This window comes from Dermacentor variabilis, chromosome 3, assembly GCF_050947875.1.
Source record: "Dermacentor variabilis isolate Ectoservices chromosome 3, ASM5094787v1, whole genome shotgun sequence".
In the NCBI taxonomy this organism is placed as follows: Eukaryota; Metazoa; Arthropoda; class Arachnida; order Ixodida; family Ixodidae; genus Dermacentor; species Dermacentor variabilis.
This window is the reverse complement of record NC_134570.1, coordinates 115,322,303-115,342,786: the sequence shown is the minus strand read 5'-3', so window position 1 is coordinate 115,342,786 and position 20,484 is coordinate 115,322,303.

Here is a 20,484-nt window from a genome sequence, read left to right as displayed (position 1 = left end):
CTGCTCTTTTCTTATCCCTTAACGTTGCACCTATCATTCTTCTTTCCATAGCTCGTCGCGTCGTCCTCAATTTAAGTAGAACCCTTTTCGTAAGCCTCCAAGTTTCTGCCCCGTACGTCAGTACTGGTAAGACACAGCTGTTATAAACTTTTCTCTTGAGGGATAATGGCAACCTGCTGTTCATGATCTGAGAATGCCTGCCAAACGCGCCCCAGCCCATTCTAATTCTTCTGATTATTTAAGTCTCATGATCCGGATCCGCAGTCACTACCGGTCCTAAGTAGATGTATTCCCTTACCACTTCCAGTGCCTCACTACCTATCGTAAACTGCTGTTCTCTTCCGAGACTGTTAAACATTACTTTAGTTTTCTGCAAATTAATTTTTAGACCCGCTCTTCTGCTTTGCCTCTCCAGGTCAGTGAGCATGCATTGCAATTGGTCCCCTGAGTTACTAAGCAAGGCAATATCATCAGCGAATCGCAAGTTACTAAGGTATTCTCCATTAACTCTTATCCCCAATTCTTCCCAATCCAGGTCTCTGAATGCCTCCATTTGCAATTATGTGTTCTTTAGCATTTTTGCCTGTATAAGTGCACTGAAATATGTGCCGATGAGTATGCTGTGACGCGATGGAGGCAATGTGTTAATTTCGCTTTTTGAGCTCGTTCTGCCAATGTGTAATTGTGCGGTTTGGTTTCTGTGCACCGACAATCATTCCATCACTTCGAAATTTGCATATCAGTTCCTTTGCACTTTGGTGCCACTATCATAGACATTAGTTTTTTTTTTTCGTTCACGTTTTCATTCGGACATTTCAAGAAATTCCCACGAAGAGAGGCAAAAAGAGACAATCTGTCTCCTGACTGGGCCTGCTGTACCTGTACGAAGAGCAGCACTCTTCCTGCAGCACTTCGGACAGGTACAGCAAAACAGAACACAAAAACAAACAATGCACTATGTACAGAGAAGACTAGCTATATCATCATCAGCAAAATAAATAATCAAGCGCGCAAATCATCAACCATACACAATGCAGTTGTCAGTTATACAACGATCTGTGTCTCACATATAACAAATTTACATTAGAGCATGCAATTAGCAACATACAACGAAATATTCACAAATATGACAATACGGATTCGCATTTAACTTGATACTTATATAGTATGAGCAGAGCATTGTAGTGTTGGTTCTATGTACATGCAGGTAGTTAATTTTCTAACACGTGGCAATTTTTTTAATTGCAGTATATTAGCGGTTTCTTTTGCGTACTCTATGATTTCGGCATGCTTATTGCACAGTCCAATAGTTTGGTAATTTATTGACTGCATTCCATCGTTTGTGCGACATATTGGCCCGAGAAGTCCTACAACAAGCAGATTAGGTGATATATATTTATTCAAGAACGTATGACTAAACAAGACAGGTGCAGGACAGGAACCTGTTTATTAAAACAAAATTACAAAGGACAATGCAAAAGGCGGAACTTCTCTACAATATTCTTGGGCTTTTGGTTTGTAGAGGGTAGGACAGGCTACGTGAAAAGAATATGCAATCTGTGAAATCACGCGAACATTATCAGTGATATTCGGAGAAGAAATTAAAAATAAAATTATCATTTAGTTTAAGCACTCCATATGCAAACTTTTCCTCGACAAAACACACTGGGGGCCTAGTTCGTATTGCATGCTAATATTTTTAGCGCAAAGAAACGCACGATACGAGAGAAGGCACAGAGGACACAGCGCTGTGTCATGTGTGCCTTCTGTCTTGTCGGGGGTTTCTTTGAGATAAAAATATTAACACACTATCCTGCGGGTGAAATTCACGCACAATCCTCAAATACTCAGCTACAAGTCTATTAATGCTTCTATTTTAATATCCTTTAGCTACGTGGCAAACAGATCTAAATCCTACCTGCCGAATATTGCTTACCTGTTCATCAGGTGCGTTACATGCGATTTTAAAGAGAACTGAGCTAAGTGGCCAGCACAGCCGGCAAGACTTAACTACGCCAACCGAACTTCTTTTCAGGAGCCCTCTGCGCGCTCGCACAAGACTCGAACAACTTCATCGACACGGTGCTCACCAATCGACTGGGTTTTGAACTTGGAATCCGCAACCTCGATCCGGCACAGGGGGCGAATTTCGAGGTCAAGCTTGAAAAAAGTTTGTCACGGACCGAGACTTCAAGGCTAAGTTTACTTCCGGCCATATTTACGGCCTGTCTATGGTCAAACGTCGAGGCGACTGCGGTGCGCCGGCTTCGGAGGCGACGAACATGACTTTCGGTTGCCACTTGTCGCTCGATCGCGTTCAAGTCTCCTATAAGGTCAAGGCAAAGGGTGACGAAATCCTTGGCTCAAGCAGCTACAGCGCCTACATGTTCGCTGAGAACACGAACTTCTTCATCCAGGTCACAAGCGCCCGATGTAAGTCGAGAGACCTATTATTTCGCTAGCAAAAGCACTGTTTGAAAACAAAACAAAACGATGGTTCACTCTTTTAGATACAACGTAATAATATGAGTAATAATAATAATAATAATACAACGTAATAGCGCTATGAGAGAGTGCGTCATGGAATCATGGAATATAAATAACGGCTTGTGTAACGCAAACACATTGCTTAGTGACAATTTATTCCCTTGTGTGTACGGCGACCAGTTAAACTATTCTAAGGTCTCTATTCAAATGACTGTTCGAGACGAATACTCATTACCTGATTTCACGAAAACCGATATGCTCAGCGTGAGATTGCCGACAGCAATAGTTTTCGAACACTGTAAGGATGAGAACTCAGTCAACGGTTTACTAAAAGATTTGCTCACAGTTGTAAATGCGCGGCAGGTTTAATATTACTTGCAGCAGCTGACTATTTATGCATTTGCAGGATGAAAGCCGCACCAAAATATCTCCTTTTTTTGTTTTGTCGATTCTTATAGGAGCGATGGTCAAGCTGGAGAATGCTCGAAGTTTTGACTCTGCACAACACCCTTGCTACCTTAGCGCTCAGGTCTCTTGCTTCTGCCAGTTACTTTCTTAACAAAACATTGTTTTATGCATTCAATTATAAAACCAGCTGGAACGCCAGTGCATTTCTCCGCAATGTTCGGGAATTATTATGTCGAAACTGGTGTCATCCTGAGAATTCGTTCCAAGTGGATGCGCCTTGCGAAGTCCATGAATTGACTGAAAAATTGCAGTATGAGCCATAAATAATTACCTAGAAACTGAATTAGTGACTTTTGGTAATTAGGTGACTATGCATTTCAATTTTTTGTGCAAATAATTTCCGCCTCTTCGAGTAGACCAACTCATGAAGTAGAGTCATGATACATGCCGCAGGCAACCTTTAATAGTTTTGAAAGTGTTTACTGAAACACCCTTTGTGTATGGGCGTGCGTGCGTGTGTGTGTGTGGGGGGGGGAGGGGGGTGCGTGTGTGTGTGTGTGTGTGCGGAGTCCGGTTTTCATAAATTACAATCTTATCAAGCCAGCACAAAAATGACACCAAGTAACAAAGTAAAGCAAAAGGGGAGCTACTTATTTCAATCGGAAATTAATCTAGAAGTGGTATGCCATAGGGAAATGTACATGGACGAAAGGCCAACTGTCCGCGGGTGGGATGCGAACCCACATCTTTGCACTACGCATGCGATCAACTTACCCATTCAGCTTCTTCGCCAGTGTTTTCCCATCCAATTTCTTGAGTATTTAACACAAATATAATACTCAAGAACGTAGATATGAAAGTTGTGCCATGGTAGCTCACTTGATAAGAGCATCGAACGCGTAATCCAGACATGGATTCATATCCCGCTCACAGTCAGCTCTTCTTTCGTCCATTTCTATTTCTTTGTTTTTTTTTTCCTTAAACAATTGCTATGAATCAAGCAATCCATCTGATGCTGTAATTGCCGCTATTGCCTGTAGACCATTATGTGACATTATATATATATATATATATATATATATATATATATATATATATGTATATATATATATATATATATATATATATATATATATATATATATATATATATATATATATATAGACCTCTCCCCTATAAGCCCTTTTTGCTCGTCGTGTATTACATATCAAGGGCCTCGAATCCGGCAACATTGATGCATTCAGGTAGCATGTGTCGGTTTATTCACCAGTTGCCTTCACCATAAAAAAAGATCCCGTTGTCGTAACGCCTGCGGCAGAAAGGTTGTTTCACGTCCGCCGCCAAGGTCTGTGAATGGTGGCGCTGTGTAACACTTTAAGGTTTCTACTAGGAATCGTAAATAACCAAGAAAGTGGATGGGGAAACGGCACCGCGTGATCTCAATTAGATTCCATTGGCTGTCTTTCGTCCTTCCTCTCCTGTGGACACGACTGAATGTGCACTTGTTGACGAGTGGTTTATTCACAAACTGCCTACCTGGTTTGCATTGTTTCTTCTTTTTTTTTATATTGCCACTCTATGTGCGCACAACTTTGTACTCCCGTTGTAGCACCACTGTATGTACATGCAAGTTTGTATTCTCTGTTGTATTCGTTGAATTTGACATGAACCAACGCATGTGTTGGAATTCATGACGCCGCTAAATGTACACGTCCTCGCGGTCATAGATTGCCATTTTTTTTCTTTTTAATGTCACAGGGTGTACATGCAAGTTCGTAAAGTTTGTATTCACGTTTTGGTTGTCTGTCTCTCGCTTCGGTCTGTTTCTACAGAAAAAAAAAACTGTATAAATGAAACTGTGTGTGCTTGCAATCACCCTCTTGATGACCACGGTCGCGACGTCTGTAAACTCCTGCTATTTTTTCATACGCGCTGCTATTATATATATATATATATATATATATATATATATATATATATATATATATATATATATATATATATATATATATATATATATATATATATATAGCAGTACCACGAGGCGATAAAGGCCCGCGTCCACGACCAACTGGTGGCACTACTGCACGGAAATTTCCGAGACGCGCTGAACAATGCCCTTGCTACCGTCACCGCGCCATTCCCCTAATTGACACTTATGCGAAAAATATGCCCCACGCCTTGCAAATTTGCCCCTTCGGACTAACTGTACAGGTTTCAATAGATTGTGGATTAAACATGGAATAACGTGTATAGAACCTTGAAATAAACTGGTGTTACATATGTTATATGATGTGATTAGCTACGGGAGGTATGGGCAATGGGACTTATTTGTTTGATTTGGGATGGTACATGAGACATGTGCACTGCATAAGCATATATATTGAATAGTATTGGAAGTTGCATGATATCGCAACGAAGCCTCTTGTACAGGCGCAGTTATGATTTATAGTGTTTAACTAACCGCTTCGATAAAGGTTCGTTTAAATTAAGTAGCAATATGTGCATCGTATTTCCACAATTTTTCTTTGATTGATGTCGCGGATTACAAATATCGGTTTGTGCCTATTCTCGTAAAAAATATTTCTGGGATTTTTACGTGCTAAAGCTAACTCCGAGGTATGCCGTATAGTGACGGACACAGAATTAATTTTGATCACCTGGCGTTCTTTTCCGATCATGACAATTTAAGGGCTGGCGTGTTTCATCATTCCGGCCTCGTGTGAAGCTCAGCAGCGCATGGGCTACCGTGGTGGATTAGCACATATATCAGCTGATGAGTAAGCGCTGTATTACTACTGTGTCCGTAATTTGTGCGCACATTCCTTGGAAAAACGAAGCACAACAACAAATAATTTTCCGAATGAAGTATAATGTCTTGAAACAATGCAATCGAGAAAAACAATGCTGCACTTTTTCCTTCGTTTTGGAATGAGAAAGCGAGAAATGTGACCAAATAAACGAAGCCGCCATTGCGACAAATGTTGTCTGTGCGTATAGATTGTTCCATGCAGGTTTCTTCGCTTTAAGACAAAGAAATGCTCCAGCACGGATAGAAAAGCATGGATTGACATAACTAAATATTTTAGAGTGAGAACTCTCAGCGCGTTGCAGAAACGGAATCGCAAGAAACCACGGCTTAGTTTTTTTTTTCACTGCATTTATGTATTACATAGAGTGAGACGCTGACTCTTGTGCAACATTCTGGTCTGCGCGGGGATTGGCGCATTATCAGGCATTCAGTTGCCATTTTGCCACCCTTTCCCGCTGCACCAATGGATAAAATATTGACCCAGTGCATCCAACAGATGTCACGTGGTAGTGACATATAAAGAACACAGTAGCAATGATGTGAAAGAGGAAACTATCTTTTATTGGGCGAACCTGTGCCCACAAAAACAGGCTAAACTTAAAGAACGGCGACAGCGGCGAACACAGTCGGCTATCGTCAAAATCCGATCATCGGGTCAAGCGCGTCGACTTTTATACATCAGTCGTAGAGCGTTCCAGAGTAATCGCTGGGACCCGCGCGTCTTCCGCAAAGTTCTACACCATTCGTGTCGCGCTTACATGCGATCAGATGACACAAGCTTCGGTGACAGACAGCAGATGGAACCATCGATAACATTACAGAAACTTCCGACACATGCAGGCGCGTCCTGCGCTGTGCGATTACATTTGTTCGACGGTGAAATGTGGTCGCCCTACAAAACAAGTACAGGTGTCAAAATGTATGTTTTAATTGATGATGAAATAAATCACTTCACGTGGAAAAAATATGTGCATGGCCACAGCGATAGAATGGTGGGGCATAATTGTTACATGCCATTGAGCGCTCAGTCCTGGCATCGGATTTTTAACCGTATCTCTTGCGTGGTGTTCATAATAGCGTAAAAAGGCTGCGAATAGAGTGCTCTTAGCCGAACGCAGGGTTGCAATGTCATCAATGAGCGAGAGTGCGGCTGAATCGGCTGTATTCGTCAGTGAGCCAACGTCTCAATGAGGACCGCGCATCACGATCAGCACCTACCAGAAAGATTGGTCTATTCACTTTTGGTTATGCAGTGAAATTGGCAACCTCCAGGTGCCCGTTTTATACACTTTGCCATTCTCGACTTTAGCAGTTCGTCTCACAGGGATTTTGTGGACGCCGTACGACGGGTGCGCAATATTACATTAAGCGAACTAACGGCGCAGCTAAAAGAGAGGAGCAGCAACTTCTACAGGAAGATAGCACGTACTTCACTTTTATTTAGCTCAAGCTGGACGATTACTCTGCCCGGAGAAGTATCGGTTGGCTAAATTTCGAATGGCGATCCATGTGTGTAAAGGCGTCTGTTCTAAAAAGTGAAGTCACATCGACATCACATCATCGTTCGCGTTAGTCGCCTGAAGTTGCGAGTACTTCTGAGCGTTGTGCTGGTACACCTGCGTTGCTTTTGCACGGTTTCTGGCGGTATTAATCGTTTTGTCAACCTGTTCGCCCAATTTTATGACAATCGACGCAATCTCGAACGATACCAAACCAATCACCCCAAACAACCGTGAGTGAGAGCTGACACGAGCAGACGATAGTACGAAACAAGCGGTCGGGCGGATCCGCATAATACCAGTTTCCCGCCGGCACGTCAATGAAGCGGCCGCTTTCATTGTTCTCCGCTGTTCGAAGCTCGCGTCTCATTCGCCGAAGGATGGAAGAATGGATGGATGTCAAGAGCGTTCCCTTCGGAACGGTGTGGTGTGTTGCGCCGCCAAGCTCTTGCTATTATACTGCCTGATGTCCTACCTAGGTTAAAGAAGAAAAAAGATAAAAATAAACTAAAACACCATGAGCTCCCACAACCAAATTTTCTGAACCCCTATTGTGAACTTTGCTTTTGTGCGTCTCCGTTCTTTTCGTTTCCCTACTTTTCTTCCATCAATATTCCAATCGCTTCTTACTAATTTCTATTGCGGACATGTTTACTTTTCCCCTACCCTCGCTGTATCCAAGGCTTCTTAGGAGGCCAACGGGCCTAAATCGGCCGCTAAGCAGATGCATTCACATTCTAATAAAACAATAGATGGGTCCCAACACGAGTGCGCCATCTTACGGAAACTACTTGAAGCGCACGCAAAACCGGTATGCTGGGACGGGCGCCGTTCGCGCACCTCATAATATCCTTACACTGTGCCTGCAACAAAACACGCACGGCACCAATGTCTCAGTGGCGCAACCACTGATTTGGTCACATTTCTCGTGTTGTAATTCACCCTCCCCCTAGCGCAAAATGCAACATATTTTTCCAGAATGCATCAGCTCAGAATAATAGGCGAAAGATAGTCAATTTTATTTCATATCTTTATTTTTCAAATGGTCTGAGGGGGAAATACAAAAAGATGGTTTTTCTCAAGAATATTTTTCAGGTACTGCTGGATTATTAACACGGTCAAATTTTAGCGCTTCTAGGGAACATTGAGTGCTGACGAGGGCAAAGATGTTTGTCTCATTTGGGCAACGTTCATGTCAATATGCTTGCAAAATTTAGGAACTATTATTTCTCTCGGAGAAAAATAATACGAATTTTGGCCATTATTGTCTTTCACTTTGTTTTCGCGACCTTTTTGCTGCATAATATCGCGGGGAAACTCCTTCATAATTTATGCAATGTTTTCAAAGCCGTAGCCACAGCTCGTTCTCTATAGGAGTTAGAGAAAATGCGAATTTGACAGTTTGCAAAAGAAAAGATCACTTGAGACTGACAGGGCGCTTTTTTAATCGTTTTCTGAAAGCATTTGTTTTTCGCAAAAGTACGATGGTGACACGTGGACTTTTTTATCTTTTTTGGGTCAATGTTTTCAGCGTCTAACAAATGTTATCGCTCCGCGCGGGACGCGCCTGCATGCATCGGAAGTGTATGGAATGTTATCAGTGGTTCTATCCGCCGTCTGCTGTCGCCGAACCTTGTGTAACTTGATTGCATGCATGCGCCAAGCGAATGGCGTAGAACTATCTGCAAGACACGCGGGCACTAGCGATTACTCTGTAACGTTTGATGGCTCGTGCATTAAAGCCGACGCGCTTCACTACCAGATCACATTTTCGACGATAGCTTACTGTGTTCGTCGTTGTCGCCGTTCTTTGAGTGCAGCCTGTTTTGGAGGGCACAAGCGTATGGCACAAGTTCGCCCCATAAAACTCTAGTTTCGTCATTCCCAGTTTTGCTACTTTCTTCACCGTAACTACAACGAGACAATAGGTTTTGTTGTCCCAGGCTCTCAGTTAGCGAAGCAGAATTTTTTCAGGCAAATTAAAACGGTCACCGCACACGCCAGGCCGAACTTATCTGTACACACGAAGCAGACGACCCGGAGAGAGGACACGGAAACTTCGGCACACTGCGCATTACCCGGTGGTGCCACTTATGATTATGATTATTAATATTTATTGGCATCCCCTTTGAATCGGACCTGTCACTAATAGTCAGCATGCTTTAGTTAATCAAGTATACTATACACTGTTTCCAATCTAGCAGTTTTTATACATCTCCTCAATCTAATTTCTCTTGCTCAAAACTTCTCTACTTTCTACCGCTACTTCTGCCTTTAACGAATACAGTTGTATAATTTCTTACCTGCTTCTTTTCCCATCGATACTCTAAACGGCTCTTGCTTATTTCGACTGCTGACCGATTCATGTTTCCGTCCACTTTAAACCCAAGTACTTCTGGAAAGTGTACGTTACATACAGGTGTCACTGGGCGAATACCATCAAATTTCATTAAAAGGTGCCGAGTGTTCGAATTGTTCTGCAGCAGACACATACTTCATGCTGTTACTAATATCTGCTCCAGTATGTTTTTGACGTTAGGCAACCACCTGGAGCCTCAAATGGCTAGGTGTTGTTCTTTGTGTTATCGTATGCATTTTCCCTTCCAATATCTTTCTTCCCGTCCTTGGCAATCTCCATTAGCACTTTTTTGTTTTGTTTCGTTTCCGTTTTGGCGTGCTGGTCCCGGTATTTGTATTTCTCACTTTTTTTTTGTTCACACCTGACTGTCTGTTTACACTTTCAACTACCCTGTAATTCGTTGCCAACTTTCTTGACCTCTTTTTCCAATCTGTGTCCACGCTTTTCAGGCAGAGGTACTTGTGTATTTTACCTTCCAATTTATTTTGATCCACGTTCCTGAGTCTTTCTTCAAAACTGATTTTGTTCTTCGCTTCTCTGACTTCAAAAGAAGTTCAACCCATGTCACCCTGCTCTGCCTCATTTGTGTGTTTACCATGGGCTCCCAAAGCCAACCATTCTATCGATCTTTGGTCAATTTCCAACCCCGACAGGATATTCCATTTGAAGCACAGAATGGCATTTGCGAACGTTAGCACTAGCGTCATTACCCCTGTCCGGATAGCCGGCACCACCTGCTATATATTGTAGCCCATAGTGCTATGTTATTCATTATACCTGCATGTCGCTTCTCATTTATTAGGAGATTGTCTTGCTGGGTGCGTGAGCATTTCCTTCGTTCACCCATATGCCGAACTGTTTATACCTATATATACGCCGAAGTATTTATAATGTTTTAGAATCGTCTCCCCTATTTTTTTCAATGCCAGCCAGATGCTGCCGATCCAACCATTCACCACCCTCTCTTTTCTTCAGTTCTTACCCTCACCCCCCGTCGGCTAGCGATGGCGCCTGTTTACGGTCGTGTGGAGTGTACGATCAGCGTGGCGCCTCACGACGGAAGTCGGAGGAAGCAATTTTTCGCTAAGTTGGGCATTTATTCGAGGATGTAGCAGCAGAACTTAAGCAACACGGATACAGATGGAACGAGCAGAAGAGAACGCAGCTGCTAGTCATTGCTTCTGTGTCCGTGTTCCTTAAGTTCTGCTCCTACATCCCCGAAGAATGAAACAACTAGCCCAGTTAAACACCCTTTTCTGTATTTATCCTTGGCGCGGCGCTATTTATCCCTCATTAATCTCTCATACAAACAGCCGGGTACAGTAGCAGAGCAGCAGCTTCCACGTTTATTTTACGCGGACGACATTGTGCTGCTAGCTAACATGCAGAGTGATTTGCAACGCCTGCCTGATATTTGTGGCGAGAATTTAGGTTTGAAATTCATGGTTAGAAAATCAGGTGTGATGATATTCACTTAAAACTGTGAACAGACAGTGGCAATACAGGGCCTGTATATATCTTGGTATATTGATAAACGAGGGCAATAGACATATGAAAACACAGGAAGAATGATAACACTAAAGCGGAAGAGAAATGCAGCCATAATGAAGCAGAGAACGATATGGGGATGCAATAGGTACGAGGTGCTCCGGAGTATGTGGAAAGGTGTAATGGTCCCAGGGCTTACTTTTGGAAGTGGGGTTGTTTGCTTTAAATCAGAGGTATAATCAGGATGGGAACCAAAGGTCAGTGGGTCACCTCGCATTGGGCACACACTGGAAGGCTACAAATGAAGCTGTGCAGGGTGATATGGACAACTTTTGAAGTGAAGGAAGCTCCTAGTAAAATTCATTATGAAGAATGACTGAGGAATATGGAAGAAAGTAAATGGGCTGGTAGAGTGTTGAGGTATTTGTACAGAAAAAAACGTCGATTCAAAGTGGAGAGAAAGAAATAGGAAGCTTACCAGCAATTCTGCCGCCTGTAGGGTGAGCAACACAGCAACAAAGAACGTCAAGCGGAAAGTCTGAGATGCTGAAATAATCTCGTGGGTGGGTGCAATGGAAACGAAACCTGCCATGAGGAACTAAAGCGGCCAAAACGAAATCAGGAAAGAAACAGTTTGTGAGAACTTGAAACGAAGCTCATTACATTTAGAAGCGAGATCAGGATGCCTTAGAACACACTCCTATAAAGCGAGATATAAGAAGGAAGAAGAGGCATGTGCTTGCTGTGGTAAAACTAGGCATACGATGGAGCATGTTTTATTAGAATGTGAAGACATCTGCCCAGCGGTCGATTTAGGCACACTAGCGTTTTATGGGGCGAACATGTGCCTTCAAAACAGGTTCCACTCAGAGGACGGCGACAACGGCGAACACAGTATGCGATCGTCGGAAATCTGATGTGCCGGTCAAGCGCGTCGGCTTTGATACGCGAGCCATCGAACCTTCCAGAGTAATCGCTAGTGCCCGCGTGTCTTCCGGAACGTTCTACAGCATTCGCGTCGCGCAAACATGTAATCAGGTTACGCAGGGTTCGGAGACAGCAGACAGCGGATAGAACCATTGATAACATTCCAAACACTTCCGACACATACAGGCGCGTCCCGCGCTGAGCGATAAGATTTGCTACACGGTGAAAAGCGCTCACCCAAAAAAGATAAGCAAGTCCGCGTGTCACCATCGTAGCTATGCGAGAAAAAAAAATTGCCTTCAGAAAACGATCAAAAAAGCGCCCTGTTAGTCACAAATGTTTTTTTGCAAATTTTGTGAAATTCGCGTTTTCTTTAGCTCGTAAAGAAAAAGTGTTGTGGCTACGGCTCAAGGGTTTCAAGGAGCCGTAAACAGGTCTGTAATAGAGATTAGTAGGAGGCATTTCTAGTGGCACGTCCCTGTTCGTAGCGCCGTGGCGCGGCGTGCGCTACTAATAGGTATACTTCCCTGCGATGCTGCTGCTACAGGCACTGGCTTTCAGAGGAAGCTCTCAGAGGAAACGAAACTATCAAGCTTACAACTCTGTAACTCAAGAAAGAAAAATGATAATACAATTCTGTGAATTGCATATAATAGTACATCTAAAGCGGACAAAATTGATATGTTATACATGAATATAAAAAAATCAGTAATATGGTAATAGAGCTTTTGCAAAAGCCTAGTAACCAACGTAACAAATTCACGTAAGATGTAAAGTGACAGATCGAATTTTTCCCCTTTGAATGATGCAATGGATGCCGTTTACAGAACCGGGATATCTGCTCTTGATGCAGAGCTACGAATTTGTAAACTTAGTGCTCGTATTTCTTTTAAACTTCCGAATTTTCGAAAGTCGTTTTAACAAAATTCAAGACCTAAATCGAAATTCCGCTTGCAACAGTCGCTAGAATTTAACTTTCTCTCTCATATGCAACAAATTTCATTGAAATCGGTCCAGGCGTTATCTCAGAAAAACGTTTTTGCGTTTTACATGTATTTGAATAGGCCGCGCCGGAGTTGGGCCCGAGCTAAAGCTTCCTCTTAAGATGAGCCACACGAGTGCTGTGTGGCGATTGCAGCATTGCTTCGATATACCATGGAGGCGTATTCGAATCGTGTTGTGGCTCTTAGCTGCAACATCGAAACATTTCGGTAGAGAAACTGAAACTATATAGCAAGAGTACGAAATAAGGATTTAGAGATAGTTACTATAGCAATAAATTGTTTTGAAGTACATTTTTAGGTGCATTGATGTATACAAAGCAAAATGTCGTGTCAAATAATTAAGGTATGACAAACATACCTAACAAAATAGCGCTGCATGGGCCGTGATTATCAATCCCTGTCAAGAACTTGTAAATCTTTACTGGCCCAAGCCCGGCCTATGATTCAAAGCCATACCCTGGCCCCCCAACCCAAGCCCAGAAAATATTTTCACCCCCTCCCCCCTACCCAGCCCGGACCGACAGTGTTACGATGCTTTGTCGGCGCACGCTTCGCTATCGAGTACTCTAACCTTTAGTACTTTATTTCACAAAATGGTCTCGGGGTCCAGAAAGATGACCAGATATACAAAGTATACTAGGAAAGTTTATTTACATGCCATAGTGTTTTACTGCAAACACAGCGGTGGTAATCCTCAAGACGTTAAGGAGCACATTGCCTAGCTGGTGAATGGATTTGCAGCTCCTGCTTCACTTTAGTAGTTTGCGATAGCAAGAACAACAGAGCATCAAAGCCGAATTTATTGGCTTGTTAAAGTATCGGACCACACCATTTACACGCTCAAAATTATTTCATCAATAAAGGTGCCACAGAACACCAACATGACAACATACAGCGCTTTATACGTGTAGCGAGAGACACAACCCAACGGAACGACCGCTGCGAAAGGCGAACAAACCTGTCGTAGGATGCCTCAAGGCCAGCGCCTGTTCACCCAGCGAGCGCCGCACCTGCTTTTTGCAAGCGCAAAAATAGCCGCATCACGGATGGAGAGAGCTACATAGGCACGGGCACGAAAGAAGAAACCTGACAGACGGATGATAGAGGAGAGGGACGGAGCGTCCACCGTTTCTCCACCCGAACGGCAGCACCCCGCACTCAGACGCACGTGTGACGCAAGCAGTCGTGCATAAAACCCCTCAAAGGTTGCGCCAACAAACTTCCTCCCTCCTCCGTTTCACTCTCCTGTTCAGCACGGCCTTCATGGTGGCGCCGCCTATGTTGGACTTGCCCTAGGAGACGATGGCTAACGCGCTACCGGAGGAAATCCGCGGAGAACTGCGATCCCTGCGAAGCAGTTTTGAGGCAAGATTTTGCTTCGTCACACAGTCCCTTAAAGGGGCTCTAAAGGTTAATATTAAGTCAGCGTCGACTGTTGAAATACCATCCCACAAACATCGAAACGCTTGTTTCATGTGAAGACGAGACTTACTTTAAGAGAAAATGCGTTATGAAGCATCCGCGTACCTCTAGCTCCGTTCAAATCGCCCGCTCTCCGATCGAGGAGTGGTGACGTCATGGTCTCATAGGGCCGTTGCGCCGTCGGTGAGTAAAACGGCGCCTGCAGACGGCGCTACGGCTTCTCTGCGCAAAACGCAAACGCACGGCCAGAAACAGAGCCAAGACAGAGCCGACAGCAGCGCGAAAGCAGAACTATGGTGGCTAGAAGAAGGGAAAGCGCGCGATGATAAGCTGGTTCCTGATTTTATGACGGCAACTATGGCGCTAGTTGCAATGGACAACACTGACAACGACACATTGGCTCGCGATGCTGGGCTCGACTTCAGCGATTTAAGCACTGATGAACGTAGCCAGCTGCTGAGGACTCGCGCTGCTGGCGTCGTTGCGTACTACGACGACGGCAATTGTATGTCATGGGTGTACATATTCGCGCATTTGTAGCTTTTGCTTCGTGAAAACAAATGCCGCAGTCACCGCCCCGTCTTCGACCTGCAGTTGTGCTTGCGTTTCGGAAAATGCAGGCAAGACCGCCGGAACAGCGCTACGGGAAAGCATTGCTTGAAAGGCACTCCACACGACTTCAGTAAGTCGGCGTTGAACTCGTAATCCTCTGGACGAAAGTGCAGCGAGCACACTACGTGATTTTTTGGCTCTTTGCCACCGCACTGTGGCAGAGGTACGGCACTTAACCACTTGAAACGGAGTGGTTGACTCGTTGGCACACAGTGATAAGTGACGTTGGATTCGCCGCTGCGACGGCATTTGGCCAAGTTCCGCGGACCGTTCGCGCATCCCATGACATCACAACGACGTGGCTTTCTCGCTGCTTGTTCCAAATGCAGGTTTACGAGCCAGCAGAACCAGCACAGCACGACGCGATAACGAAACAACTGAAACTCCAAAGCGCGCGCGGCGCAGAGTCGAGCGCGCAGAGTCGACCGAAAACGACACCTTTAGACCACCCATGCTACTTAAGCAAGGGTAACGTCAAATTGTTATTTTTTCTCAGAATCGAATAGAAGTAGTCAAGTAGCATTTTATTACATGTTATAACCTAATCGAGTGATCTTTTTAATAAGAGTAGTCAAGTACTAGTTACAAATTATGATGAGGAGTGCCTTCTTCATCGGGCTAGCACCGGAATGTTGCTGGGGGGTCGCAAATCGTGCGATGCATTTGCCTCAATTTCTTGGTTACTAAAGCTCTGTTCGCGATTATATTGTCGCCTTAGACGTTCTAAAGCTTTGCTTTATCAGTTTAACTTGACTTTATAGTAGCCTTTAGTGTCCCTTTAAGAAAATATGAGATGAGTTTCACAAGAAAGTCTCATGAGTTTTGACATCACAGCCGTTGTGACTTTCTCATGTGTTTCGAATTTTCTCACGTATTCTCAATGTCATTCTAAAACATACGGGGCGCTATTTTTCTGATGAGTACTTGATGAGCGTTTTTCTTTGGAACATGAAATGTCTTCCTAATGTGCGCTCCTGGTCAGTTTGTGACTGTCTCATGTCTTCCCAATGAACCTCTAATGAGCTCGTGCATTAGATTGCTGGCGCTCATAGCATTCCTATCACAAAATTAGCCAAGTGTGGGGGTTTGCTCGATTTAGAACACATGCTTTGGCGCTGCTTGGCGCTGGCCGGTGATGGTTGTCGAGGTGAACAGTGGTGGCAGCGCATGCTGCACAGTGAAGGGATGGGGGACCAACTCAGGCCTGTCCAGAGGGCCCCTGTGACGGCAGAGGGGCTCGGCCTATCTGTACCGACGTGGGAGCGGCCCGCATCAGTCCCAGACTGATCCCTCAGGACCTAAATAAAGTTATTCATACCATACCACGTGTGGTAACATTTTCTGATGTATCCCGACGGCACTCGGACTTTATTTAAAGATGTTACCTTTGCCGACCGTGTTTGGCGCTTGATATATGCAGCCTGTGTCTATGTATGTATGTATGTATGTATGTATGTATGTATGTATGTACGTATGTATGTATGTGTGTGTGTACATACATACATACATACATACATACATACGTACATACATACATACATACATACATACATACATACATACATATATATATATATATGTGTGTGTGTGTGTGTGTATTGTAATGAAGAAATGAAGAGAATGAAATACCGATCATCATCAAGAGCGGAGGGCACGAGACCGGCGCTCGAACACCACCATCTTGTTCTCCCTGCTCACTGTTCGGACCTACCGCCCGTTTGTTGGACTCGCCCAATAAAATTCCTTACATTTGGTGGAGGTGCTGGGTACGCACATCGCCGGTACCCTGGAACTCCGATCCCGCACGTTGCACTCGACCATGCAAGCTGACGCAGCCCAACAGCCGCCACCTCTCCCGGCCGCCGTTTTTCCCGACCCGGTTCGCCAGCGAGACCCCCCGGTGTTTTCGGGTATGGAAGACCAGGACATCGAGGACTGGCTGTCGTCCTACGAAAACGTTAGTGGACCCAACAAGTGGGATGACGCTGCTAAGTTGAGTACCGCGAACTTTTACTTGGCTGGGGTGGCGAAGCTGTGGTATACGAACCACGAATCGAAATTTGAGAACTGGTCTGCTTTCAAGGAGGCAATATCTGCCGCTTTCGGTCGACCTGCCGTGCGGAAGTTACGCGCCGAGCAACGGCTGCGCACATGGGCACAGGAACAGAATGAAACTTTTACCGCCTATATTGAGGACGTAATCGATCTCTGCAGGCGCGCCGATGCCTCAATGAGCGAAAGTGCCAAAATACAGCATATTATGAAGGGTGTCGACGACGATGTCTTTCAGATGGTTCTTGCGAAGTCTCCTGGCACTATGTCTGAAGTTGTAACTCTGTACCACAGCTATGACGAGTTGAGAAGGCAGCGGGCTCTCACCCGACGTTCATCTCAGACGTACAATGAACCGCTCGCTGCATTGGACATCATGCCTGACCAGTCATACTTTATCGCACAAATGAAAGAATTTGTGCAGGAGGAGGTGGCCCGTCAGTTGTCTCTCCTGCCGTTTGCTCAGCGTCAGGAGCTCCCACAACAGCAGCAACTGCAGTGACCAATCCCGTTCATACACTCACCGAAATCATCCCGGGCAAGAAGAGAAAAGGAAGCATATTTCTTCTCAACGTCTACAGCAACTCATCGCAGAGGAAACAGAGATTCAAGACATTACTGCCCAGAGTCAGCACCGCAGCGGCCGCAACTCCTTGATCGCGTGCAGAGACTTCAACTCGATGAACCCTGCCTGGGGCACAAGTGCACAGCAAAGGGACGCGACCCGTACCAAGACACCATGGAACTCGACCTCACCATCATCTCGGACCCGACACATCCGACGGAGAATTGGTAACTCCGTGTCCCGGGACACCACTCCGGACCTCACGTTCGTCAAGAACAACATCCGGGGCGCGATCACCTGGAGAAACACGGGGACCAACCTCGGCAGCGACCACACCGTCGTGGAAATTGGCATACCGGAACACAATGACACCAGCATCAAAGCACACAGGTGAATAGACTTGGATGCCTTTCGAGACGCCAGAATCAAGAAGAGAGACGGTGACGACGAGATTGCAGAGATCTACTCGTGAACAGCCGAAATCACCAAGAGCGTATGCGACGCGACCGAAGAAATTGAAATGAGCGCGAAGATCGACAATGCGGACAGCAGGCTTGCGCATCTCATTGAAGCCAAACAGTGGATACTCAATCACTGGAAGAAACAACGGCTTAACCGCAGACTCAGAAAGAAGTTGGCGGAGCTGAACGGAGCGATCGAGGATCACTGCCCCGCACTCTGCACGCAACAATGGAACGAGATCTGCAACGCGGCAGACGGGCACATGCACAGCGGGAAGACGTGGAAACTGCTGCGGCACCCGCTCGACGAAACCAAGACCAAGTCGCACCGAAGCGACAGACTCGCCAGGCTCATACATTGGGCGGTCCCGTTACACGGCGCCGACGAAGTCACCAGGCGCATTAACGACAAATACCTGCCGACTACACCCACCGAACAACACGCGCCATACGGCGGCCTACCCAAGGCGAAGTTCAATCGTCACATCGACGTCGAGGAGGTACGCGTGGCCCTGCACGACCTCAACAGCTCGTCGGCAGCCGGCCCGGACCTCGTCACGAACAAGGCGCTCAAGAACCTCGACGACGGCTCGATTGAGAACCTCACAAAATACTTCAACAAGTGCTGGACAGCGGGCGCGCTGCCAAAGCTGTGGAAAACAGCCAAGGCCATCCTGATCCCCAAGCCAGGGAAGTCGCCGGACACGGATAACCTCCGGCCCATGTCACTCACGTCTTGTGTGAGCAAGGTGCTGGAGCACGTCCTACTATACAGGTGGCAAGACTACCTGGAACGAGAAGGGCTGTACCCGGCCACGGTGATCGGCTTCAGACAGCACTTAAGCACGCAGGACGCGATACTGCAGATCAAATACCGAATCAACGACGGTGGCAGCAGCGCCCGCGACAACAAAGCAATGCTAGGGCTAGACCAGCAGAGCGCCTTCGATAAAGTGAAACACTCGGCGATTCTGTCCCAAGTCTGCAAGCTCAACATGGACGAAAGATTCTACGACTACATCAAGGACTTTCTCACGGACAGGATCGCCTAGCTACGAACGGGCGGCCTACAGACGCAAGAGAGATGTTCGGGAGCACCGGCACACCGCAGGGATCAGTCATTTCACCGATGCTGTTTAACCTGGTAATGATCGGAGTGGCCGAAAATCTCGCAGACATCGAAGACGTCAGGCACACCATCTACGCGGACGATATCATGCTGTGGGTGACCGGGGGCAGTGACGCCCACATCGAGGGCGCGCTGCAAGCCGCCGTCGACGCAATAGAGGACCAGCTGGAACGCACCGGACTGAGATGTTCGCCGAGAAAATCGGAGCTTCTCATACTCACAACTACCAAAAACATCAGAGGCAATACCAGACAACACGAATACGAAAAAATCAGAATCGTAACCAAATCCGGCAACGTGATCCCCGAGGTCGGCAAAATTAGTATCCTAGGCATGATAAGTGAAAAGCACAGAAGAAACGGCGAGACCATCAGCAGTCTCACGGCAAAAACAGCCAACGCGATTCGACTCCTCAAACGAGTCCCCTCCCGGAAGGCTGGCGTGAGAGAGGAGAGCCTAATTAGGTTCGTGCAATTCTTCATCATCAGCCACGTCACGTACGTTGCAGCCTATTACAGATGGCTGCAACACGAACGTAACAAAATCAACGCGATCATCAGAAGAGCGTACAAGACGGCTTTGGGCCTGTTCGAGTCCACGAGCAAGACCCGCTTTTTACAACTCGGCATACACAATGCGCTCGAAGAAATAGCCAGAAGCGCAACGGACCGCTCAACTGGAGCGGCTGTCCACGACCAAAGCCGGGAGGAAGATGCTGGACGAACTGGGAATAGGACGCTCGAACGAGTTGGAAATGAAGCTCCCCGCCCCCGAAGAGGTCCGACACCAGGCCAGAATCGACCCCATACCGAAAAATAGGAATCCCTAGTTCAACAAGAGAAGAAGAACGGCGAGGGCCAAAGCTCTCATCGACCAGCACGCCAACGACGAGCACGCGCATTACGTGGACGCAGCCGAATACCAACGGAACGACTTCGCAGCCGTCGTTATAGAGGCGTCAAGCGGCGCCACGAGGACGGCAGCGAGCGTGACAAGCGCCGGAGCGGCAGAAGCGGAGAAGGTAACCATCGCCCTGGCCATCGCCGACGCAGACTGCCACACGGTGCTGAGTGACTCGAGGCAGGTGGTGCGAAACTCCGCCAAAGGCCAAATCTCCAGGGAGGCCGAGCGCGTACTGCGAGCGGCCAAGCTACAAGATAGAAAAATAAGGCTTAATTGGTTCCCGGCGCATGTGGGCCACGCGTCGGAACGCAATGACAACCACAATGGGACGGCACACGCAGCGGCACGAGCGCAAA